Below are 6,850 nucleotides of genomic sequence, written 5' to 3'. Positions count from 1 at the left end.
TAGCGTTCATACACTCCTGGAAATTGAAATAAGAACACCGTGAATTCATTGTCCCAGGAAGGAGAAACTTTATTGACACATTCCTGGGGTCAGATACATCACATGATCACACTGACAGAACCACAGGCACATAGACACAGGCAACAGAGCATGCACAATGTCGGCACTAGTACAGTGTATATCCACCTTTCGCAGCAATGCAGGCTGCTATTCTCCCATGGAGACGATCGTAGAGATGCTGGATGTAGTCCTGTGGAACGGCTTGCCATGCCATTTCCACCTGGCGCCTCAGTTGGACCAGCGTTCGTGCTGGACGTGCAGACCGCGTGAGACGACGCTTCATCCAGTCCCAAACATGCTCAATGGGGGACAGATCCGGAGATCTTGCTGGCCAGGGTAGCTGACTTACACCTTCTAGAGCACGTTGGGTGGCACGGGATACATGCGGACGTGCATTGTCCTGTTGGAACAGCAAGTTCCCTTGCCGGTCTAGGAATGGTAGAACGATGGGTTCGATCACGGTTTGGATGTACCGTGCACTATTCAGTGTCCCCTCGACGATCACCAGTGGTGTACGGCCAGTGTAGGAGATCGCTCCCCACACCATGATGCCGGGTGTTGGCCCTGTGTGCCTCGGTCGTATGCAGTCCTGATTGTGGCGCTCACCTGCACGGCGCCAAACACGCATACGACCATCATTGGCACCAAGGCAGAAGCGACTCTCATCGCTGAAGACGACACGTCTCCATTCGTCCCTCCATTCACGCCTGTAGCGACACCACTGGAGGCGGGCTGCACGATGTTGGGGCGTGAGCGGAAGACGGCCTAACGGTGTGCGGGACCGTAGCCCAGCTTCATGGAGACGGTTGCGAATGGTCCTCGCCGATACCCCAGGAGCAACAGTGTCCCTAATTTGCTGGGAAGTGGCGGTGCGGTCCCCTACGGCACTGCGTAGGATCCTACGGTCTTGGCGTGCATCCGTGCGTCGCTGCGGTCCGGTCCCAGGTCGACGGGCACGTGCACCTTCCGCCGACCACTGGCGACAACATCGATGTACTGTGGAGACCTCACGCCCCACGTGTTGAGCAATTCGGCGGTACGTCCACCCGGCCTCCCGCATGCCCACTATACGCCCTCGCTCAAAGTCCGTCAACTGCACATACGGTTCACGTCCACGCTGTCGCGGCATGCTACCAGTGTTAAAGACTGCGATGGAGCTCCGTATGCCACGGCAAACTGGCTGACACTGACGGCGGCGGTGCACAAATGCTGCGCAGCTAGCGCCATTCGACGGCCAACACCGCGGTTCCTGGTGTGTCCGCTGTGCCGTGCGTGTGATCATTGCTTGTACAGCCCCCTCGCAGTGTCCGGAGCAAGTATGGTGGGTCTGACACACCGGTGTCAATGTGTTCTTTTTTCCATTTCCAGGAGTGTAGAATTCGCCGTGCCTCAAAACCGTTTGACTTGACACGGGTTCGAATCTCGCTCCGGCACAGCTTTCCAACTTTGCCCATTGATTTAAATCAGTGCCCATTCGCAGCCAATGATTATAATTTTTATAATTTTTTGCTGAACAACAGTTGGAGCTCACTAATTTGCAAATGACTTGTTGAAAGAGAAGCACAGAGACAGAAAATTTGGTAAATTTTACTGCTCTTTATGTGATGTCGAGTCTCAGATACTGAAGAAATTAGCCGCTGTCTGTGAGCAAAAATTTTCAAAAATGTAGTAGGTTAAATTAGTTCTTCGGAAGACATTGATGATGGACCTTTAAAAGCAATTTTGATTAGATGCAGTAATAGCAAACCAAACATTGATGGAATCTTGAAAGCCAAACGCCAGGTTCACAAACCTCACTAACGTTTTTGCTGCTTAGTCTATAAGGTTCTGATAAGCGCACATTTGAAATTAGGGTATGTGCACAACAGGTCTGATGCTACGACTGGTGTAACTATATTTCGTTAACGTCATACAACTGGTAACTTTTTAGTAAATACGGGTGTTGGTTGCCTTTGTGTTCTTGTACATTGCATGCCACTCACCCATGATTAATATGGGAAACTGAACTTACAAGGAGAACACGACAAGTTCCATACCCGATTTCCCAGGAACTTCGCGCTATGGAAGAGGGGTAAAAATAAGCGAACACGTGTCTTGGCTTATCCATAGATATCCGATAATTTCTGAAAAAACGATCGTCAAAGTTTTCGAGTACTTTATGTGCCCTACAGTGAGTGCATAGTTCAACCGAAGCGGTAGCTCATTGGCTAGTGTCGTAGATTCGAAATTTTGTGCTTCTCTTTTATTATCATTATTATTTTTATTTTTCTTATTACATCAACTTTTTCCAATGTGTGCTGCAATAACGTTGTCCTTACTCATCTGCTAGCTGTATTTCTCGTGAATGAGTTAAATAAAACAGTAAATGAATGAGAAAATTGTTTGAAATTGCTTTCGGTGAAATTCCTGCAGTGTGTCTGGATTCATAATCAATTGCTAGCGCCAGCTTTAGGACAAATGATCCGTTATGCGTAGTTTGCCACGAAATTATTGCCAGTGTGTAAAATCTTCAGCAATGTTTCTTTCCCGAGTAACATTCATAGGAAGAGACGTCACTGTAGCAAACCTGCTTTCGCGCGATGCTCGTGGTGTTCGGAATTTCTATGTTTCGAACGTTTCTATGATCGGTAGCAACCAAGGGAGCCTAGGCTCACTGCAGAATAAACGTAAGGATAAAATGTAAGAATTATTATAAGAATCGATATAAGAATGAAATATAAGAATATAGGAATTTAAAAAGTTTGTTACACTAAGAATAACATACGTATCATATGACAAATGTATGACATGGTGAAACGCAGTTCTAATTTTATAAATAATAAACGCCCTTGTATCCGCTAACGTGCTAAAATGCTTTCGTCTAGAAACCTTCTGCGGCCATGGGCATATAAATGAGAAAAAAAGATAATAAATAAAGACTGTACTCGTCTTTCGAACACAGGGCGCAAATGTGACAAACAACGAAACTAGCAACGGTGCCACCAGTTCAGCTGAGATTGTAGCGCGCTAAAAGTCATCTAAAGTACGTGGAAAACTATTACCGTCGCTTTCTGAAAAACGGTTGAGTATCTACCACTAAGCTGAAACACTTATTCGCTAATTTTTACTCCTCTTCCATTGGCCGAAATGTCTGAGAAATCGGGAAGGCAATTGCCGTGTTCTCCTCTATAGTTTTTCGTCTTTTGTTCCCAGTTCTCGTTCTGGCTTGCAGGTATTGTACAGAGTGATGATACGGATCGCGCATGTAATTTTGCTAAAAATCCAGACAGACCGCTACGGTCGCAGGTTCGAATCCTGCCTCAGACATGGATGTGTGTGATGTCCTTAGGTTGGTTAGGTTTAAGTAGTTCTAAGTTCTAGGGGACTGATGGCCTCAGAAGTTAAGTCCCATAGTGCTCAGAGCCCTTTGAGCTATTTGAACAATCCAGATAACCGTGAAAAATGTTCGGTGACTGCACTAGAGCCAAAATGCAGACTACAAGCAAGACCTTCGCCAAGCCATGCATCTTTAGCAGAAATGTGCCTCTCTGAAGGACTAGCAGCAAGTTTCGTGTTGGCAGCTTCATGTTTAAAAGCTTATTACTAGTATTAGTGATCCCTGAGAGTTCAGCGGAAGCTGCAGTCGTAGGATGGAATCACATGATGGAAGGAGCACACTGGGGTGCTCATTGAGCCCGGCGCTGACCGCAGTGTTCGGGGCGCAGTATCGGGCCATCTACGGGCCGCGAGTGACCACAGGGAGGTACGGCGGGGGGTGTATTGTGGCACGCGCCGCGCCCGCACCCGCAGCCATTAGGTAGCGGGCTGCTCTGCGCGCTCTCTGCAGATACCATCTCTGGCCGCGTCCTGGGAACCAGCTCTAGAGGCCCTCGAGTGGTCCCGCAGTTTCCACGCCGACTGTGGCAGCGCCGTCGTCAGCTGTCTGCAACTCTCACGCCGCAACGTCGGCAGCCGCCCAGAACGCATCTGTCATAATTCTAACACACTTTTGTTAGTTCACTTTCTTCTCTGTCCGTTCGGTACAAATTTTTTCAATTGATTTTAAACTAACTTCCCAATGAGTTACAGACTTTGAAAATTTCGGCATAGTTCAGAACTGGATGACTTTCTCACTCCTGTCTGGTGTGTCATGGGAGGTACTTAGTTTACCAGTATCATTTTTCGGTGAGTCAGAGACCTGAAACTTTCGACTTAGCTCATAACTAGACGAAAAAGTCATATTTATACACTTACTTGTCTTGTGTGTTGCGGAGGGTACTTTGTGTACCACATTATTTCTCAGTGAGCTAGAGGCTTCGAGCTTTTACCATAGCTCGGAACTGGGCGACAACACATTTTTAACTCGCTGTCTACTCTGATAGGTGCCGGCCGGAGTGGCCTTGCGGTTCTAGGCGCTACAGTCTGGAGCCGAACGATCGCTATGGTCGCAGGTTCAAATCCTGCCTCGGGCATGGAACTGTGTGATGTTCTTAGGTTAGTTAGGTTTAATTAGTTCTAAGTTCTAGGCAACTGATGACCTCAGAAGTTAAGTCGCATAGTGCTCAGAGCCATTTGAACCATTTTTTTCTGGTAGGTGCCGGAGGGTACTTTGTTTACAAAATCATTTACCGGTGAGCTAGAGACTTCAAACTGTCAGCACAGCTCCGTACAGCAATATAAATTCGCCTTCTTGTCTGATACGTGGCGGAGGGTACTTTGTTTAGCACCGTCATTCCCTGTGAGCTAGAGATTTCGAATTTTCGACATAGCTCAGATCTCGATGACAATGCAATATTAATCCGCTTTCGTGCGTGGTGTGTTGTGGAGAGTATTTTATGGAGCACTGCTGTTTCTCAGTTTTCCTGTTCTACTCGTGGTAAGAACAGTTGCTGGTCAGTCCCCGTGTTAGCTCGATTGCCTCTAATTTTTACCTTCAAGGTCGTTTCGCGAGACAGTCGAAAAAGGAAGTAATGTATTCGTTGACTCAAGTGAAGAGGTACTAAAATAATCCTGAAATTCACCACGCGTCTATGTTGCAATCTCATCAAAATGTTTGTAATCGACTGATAAATTTGACACACACAAGACTAAAAATTAGAAAACGATTATTTAAATGAAAAACTTGTTAAAATAACGCGTTTTTAAAGCGGACTAGAAAGTGTAAAATAATCTCTCCGAGCCCCACGCAGATTCCTAACCCCATACAGATAGTCCAGGAAATCTGTGACTGTGAATTTTTCAATAGCATAAAAATACTTGTAGAATTCAAAAAGTAAAACGTGGAGCGCATCCAACACATAACTGTTGTGTGAATATTTCACCTACTTACTATTCTCTGTTGCGTGCACTCACGTTTTTCGTTTTAAATTCTATAAGTACGGTGTGTCCCAGAAGTCCTTCCCTGATAACAATCACACACACACATTTTCTGTTGAAGTGCAGGTAACATATTCAAGTTTTTGTGTACACACACACACACACACACACACACACACACACACACACACACACAAACGATTAATATCTTCACGAAAGAAATCCAGGCGATATTACGATCCCAGGCACGTGTTGGTCAACATTTTGTGGGGACTGGACAACACTGCCCTCAGTAATTCTGCGCCGTAATGCTGCAGTGTGGTTCACTGGTGTTTGCTGAACCTGTCACTTGATATAACCCTACAGGAAGAAATTCACGATACGTTTCAGACGCTCATCATCTTCTTCAATCTCAGTCAGCGTGGCAACAGGAAAGTCGAGTTCTGCAATTCGTTCGTTGGAGGGACTGCACGATCTGGATTTCGTATGCACGGAAAATGAGTTGTTTATGTAGGATGCGGTGCATTGATTGATGTCTTCGAAATATGCAGCTCATTTGAGGCTCTATGGACTGACTTCTTGGGACTTCACACGAAGGTGTCTCTCTCTGCTTGAATTATCTGCGCACTAGGTTGAGGCCTGCCTGTTCTAGGGAGATCGCACGCTCTGCTTATTTCTTTAAACTTCGCTTACCACGTCACGATGCTTTTAACATTTTGTGGCTGAGTCCGGTATGCCTTTTGGAATTTTCTGTCGACTCTTTTTGGCCCCCGTGTCTCGTGACACCAGAGAACACACTGCACTTTCCCCTGGTCTGAGTACATGTTGTTTGCAAGTGGTGTCCGGTTACGCTGTTCTCACGTCACTGGGTCCTGTAACAAACATGTTAACAGTAAGAAAGAGGTACTAGAGGAAGTGAAGCTGTGAGGACGGGGCGTGAGTCGTGCTTGGGTAGCTCAGACGGTAGAGCACTTCCTCGCGAAAGGCAAAGGTTCCGCGTTCGAGTCTCGGTCTGACACACAGTTTTAATATGCCAGGAAGTTTCATAAAGGCGCACACCCCGCTGCAGAGTGAATATCTCATTCTGGAAAGTGACAGTAAGCATGTATGTATACAAAAACTTCAACGTATCACATGCAGTTCCACGTAAAACTATTTGGCCATGTATCATATTTTATGCCTTATAAATATTTGTAACCACGGAAAGACTTCTGGGACGCACGGTGTTTTTCCTTTGCCAATAAAAATTCACAAGCACAAGTTTTCAGAATTATCTGTATCAGGTTAGGAATCTCTATGAAGCTAGGAGAAATTATTTTATACGTTTTACCTCGTTTTAAAAAGCTGTTATACTAAAAAGTTTTGATTTAAATAATTGTTTCTGTTTTACTTGCCGTGCTCACCTAGCAGATCGTTGCAACTTCCGCATCACCTTATCCTTACGTTTCCTCCCAATATTTCTCAGCTATAGCAAAATATTGGTAGAATACGAGCG

Source organism: Schistocerca americana, chromosome 5 (assembly GCF_021461395.2).
Source record: "Schistocerca americana isolate TAMUIC-IGC-003095 chromosome 5, iqSchAmer2.1, whole genome shotgun sequence".
Taxonomy (NCBI): domain Eukaryota; kingdom Metazoa; phylum Arthropoda; class Insecta; order Orthoptera; family Acrididae; genus Schistocerca; species Schistocerca americana.
The sequence above is the reverse complement of the archived record's forward strand: the minus strand, read 5'-3'. Positions refer to the sequence as shown.